A 21016-nucleotide genomic window follows, 5' to 3' on the forward strand; every position below is an offset into this window, starting at 1 on the left:
GCAGGAGGGACTTGGGGGAGGGGCGATGGAGATGTGATAGGTGGAAGGAGGTCAAGGTGAGGGTGATAGGCCGGAGTGGGGTGGGGGCGGAGAGGTCAGGAAGAAAATTGCAGGTTGGGAGGGCGGTGCTGAGTTCGAGGGAATCGACTGAGAAAAAGTGGGGGGAGGGGAAATGAGGAAACTGGAGAAATCTGAATTCATACCTTGTGGTTGGAGGGTTCCCAGGCGGAAGATGAGGCGCTCTTCCTCCAACCGTCGTGTTGTTATGTTCTGGCGATGGAGGACTCCAAGGACCTGCATGTCCTTGGTGGAGTGGGAGGGAGAGTTAAAGTGTTGAGCCACGGGGTGATTGGGTTGGTTGGTTCGGGCGGCCCGGAGGTGTTCTCTGAAGCGTTCCGCAAGTAGGCGGCCAGTCTCCCCAATATAGAGGAGGCCACATCGGGTGCAGCAGATGCAATAGATGATGTGTGTGGAGATGCAGGTGAATTTGTGGCGGATATAGAAGGATCCCTTGGGGCCTTGGAGAGAGGTAAGGGAGGAGGTGTGGGCGCAAGTTTTGCATTTCCTGCGGTTGCAGGGGAAGGTGCCGGGAGTGGAGGTTGGGTTGGTGGGGGGTGTAGACCTGACGAGGGAGTCACGAAGGGAGTGGTCTTTGCGGAACGCTGATAGGGGAGGGGAGGGAAATATATCCCTGGTGGTGGGGATTAGGATTATACTCATTAGAAAGACCGAGGTTGGGGGGGACCTGATTGAGGTCTACAAAATAATGAGAGGTGGACACAGAGTGGATAGCAAAAAGCTTTTTTCCCCAGAGTGGGGGAACTCAATTATTGTGGGACGTGAGTTCAAGGTGAGAGGGGAAAAGTTTCAAGGAGGTGGTGGGTGCTTGGAACACATTGCCAGCAGAGGTGGCAGTGTTGGGCATGATAGCATAATTTAAGGACTATTCAGACAGATACATGAATGGGCAGGGAGCATAGGGTTACGGATCCTTAGAAAATAGGTGACTGGTTTACATAGAGCATCTGGATTGGGACAGGCTCGGAGGGCCGAAGGGCGTGTTCCTGTGCTGTACTTTTCTTAGCTCTTTGTTCTCGTAATGTTTGCCTTGGTTCCTAACTCTCCCTCAAACGTCTGCATCTATTGGCCTAGTCCTCATGTTCCCTTTCCTCTGCCACACTAATTTAAACCCTCCCCAAACACTCTATGAAGTACATTCTCCCCCCAGTACCCCACCAAGGACATCAGTCCCAGCCTTGCCCAAGCGCAACCCCTCCAGTTTGTACAGGCCCCACCTCCCACTGGAGCTGGTCCCAATGCCCCATCAGCCTGAAACCCTCCCCCCTCCCACCATCCGTCAGGCACGTGTTCATCCCATATATCCTGCTGTTGCTACTGACAAGCGCATGGCACTGGTCAGAATCCTGAGGGAACAACCTTTGAGGTCCTACATTTCAACTTACTTCCTAGTTCTCTATATTCTGCTCTCAGGACCTCATCCCTGTTTTGTTCCCTGTTGTTAGTATCAACATGTGCCATGACCACTGGCTGTTCACAGAATGTTGTGGACCTGCTCCAAGACATCTAAGAGCTGAGCACCAGGGGGCAACACACCATCCTGGACTCACATTTGTGGCCACAGAAACATCGATTTATTCTCCTTACTGATGAGTTCCCTGGACAGCATTTCTATGCCTCGCTCTCCCTCCCTCTGTAGCATAGCCAATCACAGTGCCATGAATTTGGCTGTTGCTGTTATCCCTTGAAAGACCATTTTTTTCAACAGTCCCCAAAACGATCATAGAGTCAGAGAATCATAGAGATGTACAGCATGTAAACAAACCCTTCAGTCCAACTCATCCATGAAAACCATCTATCCCAACCCAATCTAGTCCTATCTGCCAGCACCTGGCCCATATCCCTCCAAACCCTTCCTGTTCATATACACATCCAGATGCCATTTAAATATTGCAATTGTACTGGCCTCCACCACGTCCTCTGTCAATATGTTCCATACATGTACCACTCTCTGCATGAAAACGTTGCCCCTTGGGTCTCTTTTACATCTTTCCCCTCTCACCTAAACCTCTAGTTCTGGATTCCTCCACCCCAGGAAAAGACTTTGTCTATTTACCCTATCCATGCTCCTATTGATTTTATAAACCTCGATCGGGTCACCCCTCAGCCTCCAATGCTCCAGGGAAAAGAACCTCAACCTATTCAACTACTCCTTATAACTCAAAACCTCCAACCCTGGCAGAATCCTTGAAAACACTTTCTGAACCCTTTCAAGTTTCACAACATCCTTCCAATAGGAAGGAGACCAGAATTGCATGCAATTTTCCAAAAGTAGCCTCATCAATGTCCTATGCAACCGCAACATGACCTCTGAACTCCTGTACTCAATACTTTGTCTAATGTTAATCAGTTTTGCAGGGAATAGCCACATTAAATTCCTGCACTGCCTGCTTAGCCCTCCTGCCCTGCCTGGTGGTCACCCATTCCCTTCCTGCCTAGGGACTGTGTGCCCCCGGTGTGACCACATCCCTAAACATGCTAACCACGACAGTCTGTCCCATGGAAGCTCCACAGTCTCCCCGCTCCAACTGCAAAACTCAGGATTCCAGGAGCTGTAGAGGGGGAAACTTCCTGTCCCCATGTAATTTCCAGGCACTGGGAATGTGCCCACCTTCCCACATCGAGCAAGGGGAGCAGACAACCACTTGGAGATCTCCTACCGTGCCTTCCCTCTTTAACGTCATTAATCCTTACAACGTCAAATACTTTTAATACCACAGTGAAGCTGCTGGAGAGCTCTGCTCCAGTAACGGTTTCTCAAAACTCAGCTGCTACTCACCAACAACACCTTCCTGAAGTCATTTCCCATCGTGTTCCTTTACCCACCAGAACTCTCGCTGCAAACATCCTTTCTCGATGTTTGGTCACCTCTGAACCGTACTCCTCCTCTCTCTTTGGTTGGATGAGGAAGGAGCAATAAAATGCCACAGGAATGTTATGTTCAGGGCTGTTCCCTTGTACTAGGTTCTTCCAGAATGCCCTACACACCCATAACTGCCTGCCAGCTCCACTCCAAGACCGGATTTTATCTCATAACTTTATTCATAAAAAGTCTTTGTCCATCCACATTCTCACAATATTCTTGCTGAATGAAGACGACAAAATCCTGTCTGAGGCCATCGTCAGAATTCGGTTCTGTACAGTTGCATATCAAGTAAATAAACAAAACATTGGACTCTGACTCTGTCTGAAAAACCAACGACCTCTCTTCCACCTACAACACTAATATTTACCTACACTGGGGAACTGGGAGAGTCCAGTTACTGAACAGTCCCCCATTTACCTTCAGCAGAAAGCCCTGAGACGGTCGTCTTACCCCACTGCGCTTTAGCGGCAGCTGCCCTAAGCTTTAGCGTGTCCCTCAGCATGTAGTCCTGGACCTTGGAGTGTGCCAGTCTGCAACACTCAGTCAGGACCAACTCCTTGTTCTGATAGACCAACAAGATTTGGGCAGACCAAAGAACACCTTTCACTGAGCGAATGGTCCTCCAGGCACAGCCGGTGTGTGTGACAGTGTGTGTCCCAGGGAACAGACTGTAGGGCATGGAGTCCCACATCACGGAGCTGCTCAAGGCGAACCTTGACGCACACCACTGCATCTTCCTCCAGGCTTCCTTCACAAAGGCACATCCCAGCAGGAGGTGTGTGACAGTGTCAACCCCACCACAGCTACTTCGAGGGCAGGAGACGGTGGCACAGACCGGCCTGGCACACATAAAGGATCTCACAGGTTTGTCCCTAGAGATGGTATTCCACGATACCCTTCCCACCCGCACTGACTGTGAAATCCACTTCCAGAGTGGGAATGATCAATCCCTCAGTACCCTCAGGTAGCATGGATCTAAGGGATAACATGCTTTAGTGAGAGAAACCTGTAGAAGTATCCAACTCTGGGAATCTGCAACAGCAGAACTTTGAGGAATAACACTGGACAAGAATCAGAGCCTGAACACATATAGAGACAGACTCTGGAACTGAATTCCAACACTCATCTGGTCAGAGCCAAGTTGAGTTCTGAGCTTAACTTAATTACTTGAGAGGTTGTATTTTGATTGGTCCATGTAATAAAGTTTAAATCATTATTTCAGCTCTGGATTGTCTGTCAGATTTATTAATAAATAGCCGAATTAAAGGGAACGTGTGGTGATTTCGCCACAACCCCTGTACAAAATGGGCTACAGGAAAACATTCAGGATGCTGGGCTGAGACCTGCTCAAACCTCCCCACCTCGCCCACATGCTGCTATCAGGCATTACCTGCACCTTTCGGATGGTGTGACCACAAACCTCTTGATTTCTGTTCCAACCTCTCCATCCCTAACCATCACTCACACTCCTCTCCCACCAAACACTCCCTTTCTAATTTTTCACTTTCAGTCACTCGGGAAATGTCAGCTGTCCCATAACAGAAGTCCCAGAGCTAGAAAGTGAATGGCGTCACACCACTGATGAAGGGCACTGTTCGATATTCTGACACTTGCTGCTTCAATCATGGCGATGCACAACAAATGAAAGGACAGTGTGTCAGGAGCTGCCCGTGGTGAGGCGTCAGATGTTAATGGACTGGAGCCAGGCAGGGAAGCTGATAGTTGATGTTCCAGCTGACAGTGGAGTAAGACACAGACAGGCTGTGCTATAGACAACTCTGAAGGGTCCTCAGTGGGACTGTCTGAAGGCACTGACCGAGCAGTATGCACAACCAAATGTTCAGTGCACTAACAGGCCTCCCCAGTAGCTTCCTGTCATTGTTTAGATTTATAAAGACATTCTACTCTTAATATTACTTGGAAGTCTTAAGTTCCAAAGGATTTTTTAATAATGGAGTTTCCACATTTTCTGGAAATACCTGAGCTACTTTCTTTAAAAATGACACAAAAATTGGTGACATTATGGATAGTGAGGAAGGATATCTTAGTACGCAGCTGGATATAGATTGTTTGGAAAGTTGGGCAGAGAAACGGCAGATGGGATGTACAAGAGGAAGATATACAGTCAATGGTCAAACCTTTCGGAGCATTGATATACTCCACATTTCTCTGAAAGTGGCAACACAAGCAGGTAAGGTGGTAAAGAAGGTACATGCCTTGGTTACCTTCACTGGTCCGGGGACTGAGTGTAAAGGTCAGGCCACATTTGGAGTATTGTGTGCAGATCTGATCACCACATTAGAGGAAGGATGTGGAGGCTTTAGAGAGGGAGCAGAAGTTGTTTATCATGATGTTGCCTGGAGTGGAGTGTATTAGCCATAAGGAGAAAGTGAGGAGTGCAGATGCTGGAGATCAGAGCTGAAAATGTGTTGCTGGAAAAACTCCTGTTCCTTGGAAAAGAAGCGCTTATGCTCGAAATGTTGAATCTCCTGTTCCTTGGAATTACTTCCCTCCAAGGCCCCAAGGGATCCTTCCATATCCGCCACAAATTCACCTGCACCTCCACACACATCATCTATTGCATCCGCTGCACCCGATGTGGCCTCCTCTATATTGGGGAGACAGGCCGCCTACTTGCGGAACGTTTCAGAGAACACCTCTGGGACACCCGGACCAATCAACCCAACCACCCCGTGGCTCAACACTTCAACTCCCCCTCCCACTCCACCAAGGCCATGCAAGTCCTTGGACTCCTCCATCGCCAGACCATAACAACACGACGGTTGGAGGAAGAGCGCCTCATCTTCTGCCTAGGAACCCTCCAACCACAAGGGATGAACTCAGATTTCTCCAGTTTCCTCATTTCCCCTCCCCCCACCTTGTCTCAGTCAAATCCCTCGAACTCAGCACCACCCTCCTAACCTGCAATCTTCTTCCTGACCTCTCCGCCCCCACCCCACTCCGGCCTATCACCCTCACCTTGACCTCCTTCCACCTATCGCATCTCCAACGCCCCTCCCCCAAGTCCCTCCTCCCTACCATTTATCTTAGCCTGCTGGACACACTCTCCTCATTCCTGAAGAAGGGCTTATGCCCGAAACGTCAATTCTCCTGCTCCTTGGATGCTGCCTGACCTGCTGCGTTTTTCCAGCAACACATTTTCAGCTCTGTATTAGCTATAGGGAGAGTTTGGACAAACTTGGATTCTTTTTAGCTAAAGCGTCAAAGGTTGAAGGGTGATCAGGTCAAAGCTTATAAAATGACAGGAGGCTCGATTAGAGTGGACAGTCAGAGCCTCCTTCCCAAAGTGGAAATGTCAAATACTTTGGGGCATCAATTTAAGGTGAGAGGGGAAAATTTAAGGGAAGTGTGTGAGGAAAGTGTTTTTACAGAGAGAGTAGTAGGTACCTAGAGCCTGCTGTTGGGGGAAGTGGTAGAAGCAGGGAAAATATCAAAGTTTAAGAGGCAGTTAGACGGACACGTGAACAGGCAGAAAATAGAGGGATTTGGACCATGTTCAAGCAGAGGGATTAGTTTTGAATAGCATCACGGTGAGCATAGACACGTTGGGCCGAAGAGCCTGTTCCTGTGCTGTACTGTCTCCGATTAATTACTCTTGCCCCGTGTCGTGCCACCTTCACTTCTCTGTGCATACCAGGTCCCTCTGCTCCTGCATCCCGTGTAGCATTTGATCTCCATTTTAGATTATCTGTCAATTGTTATGAAGTTGAAGGCCTATACTCTATCTTTAAGAGAGAGAGAGGGAGAGAGAGAGAGAGAGAGAGAGAGAGAGAGAGAGAGAGAGAGAATGCTGTCCTGCATTGAAAGCTTCCAAGTCCCTGTCTGAGATGACTAGCTAGCAGTCTCAGAATGTTCTGGAAAATTGAAAATCAGTAACATTTGCCTATGAAATAGATACCTGAGTTGGTTGCTGTTTTGACAGCAATTTGAGTGTAACCAATCAGTTTCAATTATGCCTCAGGATACTATAACCAATCGAGTTTGAATTTATTGTTTTGTCAATGTTGAACCAATGAGACAATCCGATATTGGGGTTATAAAAAAAGCAGGCATTTTGAAAGTCAGAGTAACTGCCATCAAGAAAGACCCAAGACATTGAAACACTCTGTATCAAAGGGACCTTTTCATATGAAACATATTCGCAGGAAAAAGAAAGATGATGAACCAGGGAGATCTTTAGCTCAAAGAAAACAGACACCAAAGATGCCAGCCGTGTCTGAATAGTTGATGTAATTTTAATAAGTGTTTTATTGAAACAGTAAATTGTTATAGAATAAGAGGCAGATATAATCAGTAAAGAGAAAGGGGGGCTTAGTGAATAGTTACTTAATGTTCACTTTTAGAGTTAAAGAATAAATTGCTATTATTTTCTTTAAATAGTGGAATTCAGGAGTTCTCTGTCACTCGTACTTTAACAGATTACGAGGCAAGGTTTCCTTTTCTGAGTGTTTGGTTTAATGAACAGAGGGTTCACCCCCGTGTCAAGGCACAATGTTCTTCTGAACTAACTGCATCACTCACATTTCTCAGCATTAAAACCCATCTGCCTACCAACTTGTCAATGTCCCTTCAGAGTTCCACACTGCCTTCCTTTATAATTCTCATTTTACTTGGAGTTTACTTGCTTCACGAAAGATTCTGGTCCAGGCGATCTGCAAAAGATTGGCAGCAGGAGCCCATAGTCAAATACACATGTCCACACAGTATGACTGTGATGTTATTTAAAACAGATTTTCCCAGGTACTTTTTAGTATCAAAGGTAGTGAACATACACAAGAAGGGCACTGATAAAACAACGAGGATTGTATTAAACCAGTAATGAAGCAAAAACAAGATATTCAATCTTAAATTCCTGAATATGATCTAACGACCTGAAGTTCCCAGAGATACTTGCTATATATAAACAGGCTGATAAAGTTCAGAATGCTGAGTGGTGTCCCACATCCTCTTTCTGCAGAACTGGGTTTCATGCTATTACTAAACTCTCTAGGGAAGAGTTTCATTTCCTCTTGAACATCTGTAGTCTGTCAGTGGAGTCTCTGCTGCTTTTCCAAAATACTTCCAGGGTTATGTGCCTTTCCAGCACATTTCTAGAAAACCTGCTAAGTCCTTCAAACATAGTGCAGTTCTTAATTGTTGGATGTTCCATTCTGGGGTAACAACTGTTCTGACCCAGGGAAGCTCTCAAATGAAAAAGCCCCCCTTGTTTCCAATGGCACAAGGTAACAGTTGTGCCCATTAGAATCATGGAACTGTAGGATCACAGACAGTGAGGAGAGAGGCCATTTGGCCCATTGAGTCCACACTGACTCTCAGAAGACCCTCCCACCCAGACCCAGCCTCCCACCTATTTCCCACAGCCAATCCACCCAACTGACACAGGTTGGCCTTCAGCTCCAAGGCTCCTGTTCATAGCTTGACATTGTGGTCTGGTTGCAGAGAGTGGGCAGAGAGTTTATTCGACAAGTCTTTAACCATTGTTCCTCAGGTCCCAGAACGCCATGGGAGGCCAGCAGCCTGCAGATTACAAAACCCTCCCTCAGACCCAGGGGACCTGAAGTGAGGCCGCCCTGCAGCTCAATGCCAGTTGCCAAGGCAGAAGAACCCAGTTACGTGCAAGTCGAGAATGGATTATCGTTTGTGCTCCAGAAATGTGAGTGATGTCACACTCTCACTGTTCCCTCAGTGTAACCAAGCTGCTGCAGAGACAGGTCACACAGGACGACCAGCTGCAATGACCGACACCACACAGTGGGAGCACTGAATGTGTGTGGGCACCTTTCACTGTCAATAGAATCATATTCCCTCAGCACTGCACCTCAGGAACTGGCAAGGCCAAGTACTGCAAGAGATTAAACTACTGCTTGTCCTGTGCTAGGTTGAAGCGATGTCAATTGAGGTGAGGGAAGAGTGACTGCATTTGACATTAGGTTTGCATTCGACCGAGTGTGGTACCATAGTAAAACTGGAATCAGTGTGCATCAGGGGACAAACTCTCCACTGGTTAGAGTCAAACCTGACACAAAGGAAGGTGATTGTTGGAGGTCAGTCATTTCAGTTCCAGGATATTTCTGCAGGAGTCCCTCAGAGTAGTGTCCTAGGGCCAACCATCTTCAGCTGCTTCAACAATGACCCGCCTCCCATCAGAGGGTCCAAAGTGAGGGTGTTCACTGAGGATTACACAATGTTCAGCTCCATTCCCAACTCCTCGGATACTAAGGATGTGGAAGTGCTGGTGTTGGATTGGGGTGGACAAGGTCAGAAGTCACAAAGCAGCAGGTTAGAGTCCAACAGGTTTATATAAAATCACAACAGCGGCATGGTGGTTCGCACTGCTGACTCAGTGCCAGGGACCCAGGTTCGATTCCTACCTCAGCTGACTGTCTGTGTGGAGTTTGTACATTCTTCCTGTGTCTCTGTGGGTTTCCTCTGGATGCTCTAGTTTCCTCCCACAGTCCGGAGATGGGTGAATTGGCCAAGGTAAGTTGCCCATAGTGTTCAGGGATGTGCAGGTGAGGGGCATTAGTAAATGTAGAGTAATAAGGTTTGGGGATTGGGTCTGGGTGGGTTACTCATCAGAGGGTCGGTGTGAACCTATTGGGTCGATGGCCCTGTTCCCACACTGTAGGGATTCTATTAAAAAAAAGCTTTTGGAGTGCTGCCCATCACCTAACGAAGGAACAGCACTCCGAAAGCCTGTAAATTCATATCAACCTGTTGGATTATAACCTGCTGTAATGTGACTTCTGACCTCAAATCCTAAACCTGACCATGTCAAAATGCAGTCAGACCTCAACAATACACAGACTTGGGCTGACAAGTTGCATATAACATTGACACCAGACAAACCTCAAGCAATGACCATCTCTAACAAGACAGCATCTCATCATCATCTGTGACATTTCATCACTGACCTCCCAACTATTGACCACAAACTGAATTCAACTCATTGTATCAATCTAGTGGTTACAAGAGCAGGTCAGAAGTGAGGAATACTGCAGCAAGTTCCTCTCCACAAGGTACGAGTCAGGAGTGGGATGGAATACCCCACAATGGCCTGGATGGTGCTGCTCCAACAACACTCAAGAAGCTCAACACCATCTAGGACTAAACAGGCCAATTGATTGGCACCACATCCACAAACATCAGCTCCCTCCATCAGCATTGCACAGTCGCAGCACTTTGTATCATTTACAAGATTCATAGAACATAGAACATAGAACAATACAGCACAGAACAGGCCCTTCGGCCCATGATGTTGTGCCGAACATCTACCCTAGATTAAGCACCCATCCGTGTACCTATCCAATTGCCGCTTAAAAATCGCCAATGATTCTGTCTCTACCACTCCCACGGGCAGCGCATTCCATGCCCCCACCACTCTCTGGGTAAAGAACCCACCCCTGACATCTCCCCTATACCTTCCACCCTTCACCTTAAATTTATGTCCCCTTGTAACACTCTGTTGTACCCGGGGAAAAAGTTTCTGACTGTCTACTCTACATATTCCTCTGATCATCTTATAAACCTCTATCAAGTCACCCCTCATCCTTCGCCGTTCCAACGAGAAAAGGCCGAGAACTCTCAACCTATCCTTGTACGACCTATTCTCCATTCCAGGCAACATCCAGGTAAATCTTCTCTGCACACTCTCCAAAGCTTCCACATCTTTCCTAAAGTGAGGCGACCAGAACTGCACACAGTACTCCAAATGTGGCCTAACCAAAGTCCTGTACAGCTGCAACATCACTTCACGACTCTTGAATTCAATCCCTCTGCTAAGGAACGCTAATACACCATAGGCCTTCTTACAAGCTCTATCCACCTGAGTGGCAACTTTCAAAGATCTATGTACATAGACCCCAAGATCCCTCTGTTCCTCCACCTGACTAAGAACCCTACCGTTAACCCTGTATTCCGCATTCTTATTTGTTCTTCCAAAATGGACAACCTCACACTAGGCAGGGTTGAACTCCATCTGCCACTCCTCAGCCCAGCTCTGCATCATATCTAAGTCCCTTTGCAGCCGACAACAGCCCTCCTCACTGTCCACAACTCCACCAATCTTCGTATCATCTGCAAATATACTGACCCACTCTTCGACTCCCTCATCCAAGTCCTTAATAAAAATTACAAACAGCAGAGGACCCAGAACTGATCCCTGTGGAACTCCACTTGTAACTGAGCTCCAGGCTGAATATTTACCATCTACCTCCACTCTCTGACTTCGACCGGTTAGCCAGTTTTCTATCCAGTTGGCCAAATTTCCCTCTATCCCATGCCTCCTGACTTTCCGCATAAGCCTACCATGGGGAACCTTATCAAATGCCTTACTAAAATTCATGTACACTACATCCACTGCTCTACCCTCATCCACATGATTGGTCACCTCCTCAAAGAATTCAGTAAGACTTGTAAGGCAAGACCTACCCATCACAAATCCGTGCTGGCTGTCCCTAATCAAGCTGTGTCTTTCCAGATACTCATAAATCCTACCCCTCAGTACCCTTTCCATTACTTTGCCTACCACAGAAGTAAGACTAACTGGCCTGTAATTCCCGGGTTATCCCTATTCCCTTTTTTGAACAGGGACACAACATTCGCTACTCTCCAGTCCCCTGGTACCACCCCCGTTGACAGTGAAGACGAAAAGATCATTGCCAACGGTACTGCAATTTCCTCTCTTGCTCCCCACATAATCCTAGGATATATCCCGTCAGGCCCGGGGGACTTGTCTATCCTCAAGTTGTTCAAAATGTCCAACACATCTTCCTTCCTAACAAGTATCTCTTCTAGCTTACCAGTCCATTTCACACTCTCCTCTTCAACAATACGGTCCGTCTCGTTCGTAAATACTGAAGAAAAGTACTCATTCAAGACCTCTCCTATCTCTTCCGACTCAATACATAATTTCCCACTGTCCTTGATCGGACCTACCCTCGTTCTCGTCATTCTCATGTTTCTCACATATGCATAAAATGCCTTGGGGTTATCCTTGATCCTATCCGCCAAGGATTTTTCATGCCCTCTCTTAGCTCTCCTAATCCCTTTCTTCAGATCCATTCTGGCTATCCTGTATCCCTCCACTGCTCTGTCTGAACCCTGTTTCCTCAACCTTATGTAAGCCTCCTTTTCCCTCTTTACTAGACATTCAACCTCCCTCGTCAACCAAGGCTCCCTCACACGACCATTTCTTTCCTGCCTGACAGGTACACACATGTCAAGGACATGTCGTATCTGTTCCTTGAAAAAGTTCCACATTTCCACCACATCCTTCCCTGACAGCCTATGCTCCCAACTTATGCTCCTCAAATCCTGTCTTACAGCATCGTAATTTCCCTTCCCCCAATTGTAAAATCTACCCTGTTGTGTGCACCTATCTCTCTCCATAACCAAGGTGAAAGTCACAGAATTGTGGTCACCATCACCAAAATGTTCACCCACTAACAAGCCCATCACTTGTCCCGGTTCATTACCGAGTACCAAATCCAATATGGCCTCCCCTCTGGTTGGACAATCTACATACTGAGTTAGAAAAGCTTCCTGGACACACTGCACAAACACCGCCCCATCCAATCTACTTGATCTAAAGAGCTTCCAATCAATATTTGGGAAGTTGAAGTCGCCCATGACTACGACCCTGTGGCTTCTGCACCTTTCCAAAATCTGTTTCCCAATCTGTTTCTCCACATCTCTGCTGCTATTGGGGGGCCCTATAGTAAACACCCAACAAGGTGACTGCACCTTTCCTATTTCTGACTTCAGCCCATACTACCTCCAAAGGCAGATCACCCTCAAACTTCCTTTCTGCAGCCGTTATACCATTTTAATTAGCAATGCCACCCCCCCCCCTCCTTTTTTTAACCACCCTCCCTAATCTTACTGAAACATCTGTAACCAGGGACCTCCAACATCCATTCCTGTCCCTCATCTATCCACGTTTCCGTGATGGCCACAACATCGTAGTCCCAGGTACCGATCCACGCCTTAAGTTCACCCACCTTATTTCTGATACTCCTTGCGTTGAAGTATACGCAGTTGAGCCCATCTCTGTGTCCGCAAGTATTCCCTGTCAGTGCTACCTTCTCCACAGCCTCCCTACATTCTTGGACATCCTGACAAACAGCTAGCCTACTTGCTGGACTACAAGTCCAGATCCCATCCCCCTGCCAAATTAGTTTAACCCCCCCCAGAAGAGTGCTAGCAAACCTACCCCCCAGGATATTGGTGCCCTTCTGGTTCAAGTGCAACCCGTCCTGTTTGTACAGGTCCCACCTTCCCCAGAATGCAGTCCAATTGTCCAAATACCTGAGCCCTCCCTCCGACACCATCCTTGCAGCCACGTGTTCAACTGCACTCTCTCCCTATTCCTTGCCTCACTGTCACGTGGCACTGGCAACAACCCAGAGATGACGACTCTGTCTGTCCTAGCTTTTAGCTTCCAGCCTAACTCCCTGAGCTCTTGAATGACCTCCCCACCCCTCTTCCTACCTATGTCGTTGGTGCCAATGTGTACCACGACTTCTGGCTGCACACCCTCCCCCTTAAGGATTCTGAAGACACAGTCCGAGACGTCTCGGACCCTGGCACCCAGGAGACAACAAACCATCAGAGAGTCTCGCCCATGTCCACAGAACCGCCTGTCCGTCCCTCTAACTAGAGAGTCTCCTATAACTAGCGCTCTCCTCCTCTCCCCCTTTCCCTTCTGAGTCTCAGAGCCAGACCTTACGCCACAGACCCGGTCACTACAGCTTACCCCTGCAAGGCTGTCCCCCCCAACAGTTTCCAAAGCTGTATACTTATTGTTTAGGGGAATGACCACAGGGGATCCCTGCACTGCCTGCTTCTTCCCCTTCCCACCTCTAACTGTTACCCAGCTACATCTGTTCTCCGGTGTAACTATGTCCCTGTACCTTCTATCAATCACCCTCTCAGCCTCTCGAATAATCCTGAGTTCATCCAACTCCAGTTCCAGTTCCCTAACTCGTTCGGTGAGGAGCAGGATCTGACTGCATTTCCTGCAGACGAAGTCGGCAGGAGTATCGGTGGTCACCCCTACCTCAAACATCCTGCAGGAGGAACATTCCACTGCCTGCGCTGCCATGACTGTACACTTTGTCTCCAAAAACAAGAACACTGAGTCAATAACACTGAGTCGCTTACCTGTGGACTTTAAAGTTAGGTTAGAGGAGGAGGATGGGAGGGAGGCCCTACGAAGTCTAGAACACACCCACTCAAATACCAATCACTTACCTCTGAATAGCTCTGCGCTCCAACCTCACTTCCATCCAGCTCGCGTTGCTCTCTGCGGTGAAAAGACCGTTGGCGTCGAGGTAAGTTCTTTAAATACCAATCACTTACCTTCCAGACCAGTTCTGCGCTCCAACCTCACTTCCGCCCAGCTCGCGCCGCTCTCTGCGGTGAAAAGGAGAAATTGAGCGGGAGGGAGCCTGACTCGATTTGAACACACGACCTCCTCCGAGAGAGGCATACGCGCTGCCGTTACGCTGCAAACCCACGCGCAGGAATTCACCAAGTCTCCACAGACAGCACATTCTGAACAAATCAACACTCCCAAGAAGGACAAGGGCAGCAGATACACCACCTGCAATTTCTCAGCCAAGTGACTCACCATCTTGAGTTGAGAATATGCTGCCATTTCTTCATTGGCACCGGGTCAAAATCCTGAAATTCTCTCCCTGACTCCATGGATCCACCCCCCCCCCACCACCAAATTGTGGGTACATTTCTCCCAAACTCTCTGCCTAACTCCTTGCCCACGCCCCCTCCTGCCCAATTGTTGGTACATTCGCCCAAACTCTCTGCCTAACCCCTTGTCCCCCTCCTGCCCAAATGTGAGTACACTGAGTACATTTCTCCCAAACTCTCTGCCTAACCCCTTGCCCCCCCTCCTGGCTAATTGTGAGTACATTTCTCCCAAACTCTAGCCTAACCCCTTGTCCCCACCTCCCCCCCCCCATCTAATTGGTGGTACATTTCTCCAAAATGTTACAAGAAGGCAGCTGCCCACCACCCTCTCTAAAGGACAAAATTGCATTAAATGCTCACTCAGTCAGCAAAGCCATGGCTGCTGGAGTGTCTCCTGAGTTACAATACCCAGAGATATCTAACTTCACTTCTCACTGAGTTTCCAACTACACAGACTCAGTCTCGTTCAGTTGCCTTTACAGCAGTTAGACTGAACAGTTCGATTAAAGATGGAACTCACTCTCCAGAGTACCGCGAATCCCAGCCTCACCGAACTAGTCCAGCAGCATTCTTCCAGGACCTTCCGGAACACTCCACCTACACAGAATATATTGTTTCCTGCTGTGGGTGAAGTGAAGAACAGAGAGATATCTCTGTGTTGCAATTCAGGAGACATTCCAGCAGCTCGTGGAGAGATTAACGTTGGAGTTAGAGCTGCAGAAAAGATTCTGACACCTTTGTGTCCTCAGGTAAATAGTGCTGTGAAGAAGGCATATGCCATATTGGCTTTTATTGGTAGAGGAATTGAGTTCCAGAGTCCTGAGGTCATGTTGCAGTTGTATAAGACTCTGGTGCGACCGCATCTGGAGTATTGTGTGCAGTTTTGGTCGCCATACTATAGGAAGGATGTGGAGGCACTGGAACGGGTGCAGAGGAGGTTTACCAGGATGTTGCCTGGTATGGTAGGAAGATCGTATGAGAAAAGGCTGAGGCACTTGGGGCTGTTTTCATTGGAGAAAAGAAAGTTTAGGGGTGACTTGATAGAGGTGTACAAGATGATTAGGGGTTTAGATAGGGTTGACCATGAGAACCTTTTTCCACGTATGGAGTCAGATATTACGAGGGGGCATAGCTTTAAATTAAGGGGAGGTAGGTATCGGACAGATGTTAGGGGTAGATTCTTTACTCAGCGAGTCGTGAGTTCATGGAATGCCCTGCCAGTAGCAGTGGTGGACTCTCCCTCTTTATGGGTATTTAAACAAGCTTTCGATAGGCATAGGGAGGAAAGTGGGCTAGTGTAGGTTAGGTGGGCATGGATCGGCGCAACATCGAGGGCCAAAGGGCCTGTACTGCGCTGTCTTTTTCTATATTCTATGTTCTATGCCCCACTAACCGGTTCTCCCTGAATCTTTTTGTGACCGACCTGACTGCAGTTCCCACTGTTCATAACCGGAGTCAGACAGCGTGGAAACTGCAGACCCCTTGGTCCAACCAGCCCATGTCAGACATAATCCCAAACTAAACTACTCCCACCTGCCTGCTCCTATCCCTCCAAATATTCCTTATTCATGTATTTATTCAAATGGCTTTTAAACATTGTAACTGTAACCATATCCATCACTTTCTCTGGAGGTTAATATCACCTGCAAACCACTCTCTGTGTTCACAAGTTGCCCCTTATGATTTTTTTTTAATCTTTTTCCTCTCACCTTAAAAATAATCTTGAGATGCCCCATCCTTGGGAAAAGACACCTGTTATTCTATACCCATCATGACTTTATAAACTTCTGTAAGGTCACCCCTTAACCTCCCGCTCTCCAGTGAAAAGAGTTCCATTCTTTCCAATCTATTTTTATATCTCAAACCCTCCTTCCCTGGCAACATCCTGGGAAATCATTTCTGAATCCTCTCCAGTTTAATAACAACTTTTCTATAACTGAACAACCAGAACTGGACACAGTGCTCCAGACATGGCCTCACCAATGTTCAATGTTGTGAACAATGAAATAAACCAATTGGTCAGAAAAGCAGTGTGACCATCCCTTTAACTGACAGAGTTATTGGCTCACTCTGAAATTATTGAGGGAGATTTTGAAGTAAAGACGTTGAGGAGGGGATAGTGAAACATTGAAGAATTGATGAGGAAGGAGGTGTCTGATTGAGTAAAGATCTTTATTCCCTGTACAATGTCGGTTCTGTGTTCAATCTCTGCTGGCGACCATCTTATTTATTTTGTCCAATTTTCTGTCAGGCCCGATTTCTCCAGCTCTGGGTAAATTTCACACACGTCCCGTGGTTTCATGCCCACACTCAGCGGTGAGCACTGGGGACAGTAGCAATGTTTGAAAGCTGCAAGGTCAGATGTAATATAGGCGAGGCCAACTGTGGGGCCTGGTGGTTAAACAGCGAACAGGGTGAGAGAATGAGGTTTTAATGTGTGAGAGGGTGGAGAGTGTGGTACTGGAAAAGCACAGCAGGATTCCTGATAAAGAGCTTATACCCAAAATGTTGATTCTCCTGCTCCTTGGATGCTGCCTGACCTGCTGTGCTTTTCCAGCACCACGCTCTCGATTCTGATCTCCAACATCTGCAGTCCTCACTTTCTCCTGTGTGAGGGAGGATCCCTTTTTGTTGGTCATGTCCCATGAACATAGTGGCTGCTCAGCCATTATAGTGCCTGTGAAGGGAATTGCCAAATTGCCAGTGTTTGTCTGGGTGCACAGCGACCTGTTAAAGATGACCTAGTCCAAAGATGCCCCTCTTGCAGTGGATGTCCAATGAGTGGCAAATTCTCCCAGGAAGATGGGTGTAGAATCAGATGAGGGGAGCATAATGAGGTATGTTTAGTTAGAATGGAAGGGCTGGAGCAAGAGAAGGCCATTCAGCCCCTCAAATAGGCTCTGCATATTTAACATCATCATGGCTGAACAGAGAACAGTACAGCATAGTACAGGCCTTTCGGCCCTCGATGTTGTGCCAGCCTTTTATCCTACTCTAAGATCAATCTAACCTACATCCCCTACATTTTACTATTGTCCATGTGCCTATCCAAGAGTCACTGAAATGTCCCTAATGTGCCTGACCCTACTGTCACTGCGGGCAGGGCATTCCACACACCCGGTATCACATCTCAGTCTCTCACTCACTTTCCTGCCCTTTATTAATTAAAAAGCTGTCAATCTCCTCCTCAAATTTACTCAATGTCCCAACATCCACCCTACTTTGGGGAAAGTGATTTAGCAGATTCACGACACTTTGAGCGCGGTCATTTCTCCTCATCCCTGATTGAAATCCACTGTTCACCTCCACTTCTCAATCCCTCGGAAAGGCAGCCAGCATCGTCAGAGACCCCTCCCACCCCAATGAAAATCTCTTCCAACCTCTTCGGTCAGGTCGAAGATACAGAAGCTTAAACACACGCACTGACAGGTTGAAGAACAGCTTCCTCCCTGCTGTTATTCTTCTGAATGGACCTGGCACATTTCCGATTGAATGTTGCCCTTGTTTTTCTGTGCACCCTCTTGGCAGCATGTCTTTGTATCCTTCGCTCTGTTCGATGATCTCTGTACGTTATGCTCTCCCTGCACTGCACTGTACTTAGTGACATGGGACAAAAATAAACCAAATCAAATCTCACAAGTTACCAGCCCTAAACAGGAGACAGCACTCCAGCACAGTCTCACTAATGCCTTGTACAAGTGCAGAAACATTTCCTTACCTTTTCACTCTACTCCTTCAGCAATAAATGCTGAAATTCCATGAGCCCCCCTTCATCCCTGCTGAATCTGCAGACTGGTTTCCTCTCATTCCTGTACGAGGACTCCCATACCCCTCGACATTAAAACAATCTGAAACTTCCCCCAATTTCAGTCGATCTTGGCTGCCCTTTTCTTTAATGGGAATCAGCTCAAAGGGTTTCCCCACATAACTAGGAGCACGAGGCTTGAGTTGGCGTTGACCCCGTCAATGAATCTGGCTGATGGAGCTGTAAAGTCATAAAGATGTACAGCGTGGAAAGAGACCCTTCAGTCCAACTCGTCCATGCTGGCCAGGTATTCTAAATTAATCTAGTCCCATCAGCAGCATTTGGTCTATATCTGTCTAAACCCTTCCTATTCATGTACCCATCCAGATGCCTTGAAAATGTTGCAATTGTATCAGCCTCCACCATATCCTCTGGCAGCTCATTCCATACACGCACCACCCTCTGTGTGATTGTAATGACTTGCCTTTCTATTCTTCCAGCCAGAATGGATAATCTCACACTTCTCCACATTAAACTCCATCTGCAAAATTGGGGTCCATTTGCCAAACCTATCCATACCTGTTTGTAAATTCCTTACTTCATTGCACCTGACTTTCTCAGCGTTTTAGTGTGACCTGAAGTTTGGTGAGAGTATGTTTTATTCCTGCAGCAAGTCAAGGTTAAACAAAACTCCTGGCCAGGCCTCACCCAGAGAGAAACCCACCATGAAACCCACCAAATCTCACACTTCACCGAAGATTCCGCTTTGAGTCCAAACAAACATTGGATGATCAGCTGCAGTTACACAGCTGACCTTCCTGTTATTAAACAGTGACATCAGTCACTCTCTGCACTAAAAACAGAATTACATGTGAAGAAGGACTGAGAAATCATGACTACAGCCTCCAATTTCCTCTCTCGTTTCCTTTAGTGCTTTCAGTAGAGCCCAGCGACTCATTAATATTGAGTTGCACTAGTTCATAAATATCCTTTCTGATTATTTCTAGCAATTGTCTCATTTCCTCCATTTACACAACACCTTCCCGTGACATGGGAAATCCAACAACAGGACAGACTCTTTGCTCTGTATCTCTCCACTTTGTGGCTCAATGGACATAAACTCTTTCTAATTTTTACTTTTTATACATTTCATCTCTTTGGAAACTTGCAAGTTTAAACTAAAGTTCACGCCTTCACATCCATTATGTGCCTTTGTTGTTTCCTATTACTCTGGTAACTGTGCTCTATCACCACAGCTAATCCCGAAATCTCGAGCTCTTTCTGTCTGACATTGAAAACCTTATCCCCAGCGAGTGGAGACTTTGAATGTTGGGGTGGGACCCACTGGTCTCTTGAGATAGGAGGTCACACTTGCCTCTGTGATGCTGATGTGTTTGCAGACTTCTCTTGTGGTATCATGTCATTCCCGGGTCTAATATAGAGATTCCTTGTTGCTGGAATTGGGGGAGGTTGGATGTATACACCTTATTTATCACAATCTTGACATCTGAGATCACATTTGAATTTGAGGAATAATCTGCATCAGGACAGATTGATTTATTCCTGGTAAGTCCTCAGTTGACTGGGTTTTGGTGATCCTGTGAGCACATATTGAGATAGGCACCAACACAGGGAACAACTGTCCTCAGGATCACTTCTTGCTGGCTTCTTATGACAGTCCTCACTTGAATCACTTCAGTCTCCATTTTCCACATCTCCTTTTATGGTGTTCGAGATATGTTTCCTCCAAATTATTTACCATACGCCGGACACATTAAGACATATACAATCAAGAAACTGTGTACCCAACGTTGGACATTCTAAACTGGCTCACAGCCGGAGAAATCCGGCCTGACAGAAAATTGGCCAAACTAAATTAAACAGCAGCCAGCAGCTATCGGCTGCAGAGAACAGAGCAATCCGTGGTCAAAGAGGTTACAAAGGTTCGGGGGGAACCAGTTACAGCCAGCCTGAGGTCTGTGTGAGGAGAAGTGTCAATCCGAACTTCCTGAAACGGTGACTCCTGGCCCAGTGGTGGGGGATGTGATTCTTACACCTCCCCTGACATGGCAACTGTGAAGGGGGTTGGTGCCAACCCATTGGACGCTTTGAACTCTGCCCATGGTCCCATTGGCTAAAGACCACAGAGCAATCCAGAAGATCTTGGGTGAGGGGGATAAAGACATAAATGAACTACAAACTGAGTTCTCTGTGCCTGTGTCTACCTCGCTGACAAGAACAATGGGGTAAAGTGTTTTCAATTACACATTAACTGGTCCATGTGCCCCTGAGTTATCTTTGATAAGAAGGATTGGTCTAATCTCCAAAGTTGAATCCCACTAACCTTGAATTCTTGGATATTCAGACCTGAGGAAGTGAGGACTGCAGATGCTGGAGATCAGAGCTGAAAAATGTGTTACTGCCACTTGTCAACCCAAGCCTGGATATTGTCCAGATCTTGTTGAATTTGGTAACTGAATGCTTCAGTCCCTGAGGAGTTGGGAATGGAGCTGAACATTGTGCAATCATCGGCGAACATCCCCATTTCGGACTTTCTGATGGGAGGAAGGTTATTGATGAAGCAGCTGAAGATGGTT

This window comes from Hemiscyllium ocellatum, chromosome 45, assembly GCF_020745735.1.
Source record: "Hemiscyllium ocellatum isolate sHemOce1 chromosome 45, sHemOce1.pat.X.cur, whole genome shotgun sequence".
NCBI lineage: Eukaryota > Metazoa > Chordata > Chondrichthyes > Orectolobiformes > Hemiscylliidae > Hemiscyllium > Hemiscyllium ocellatum.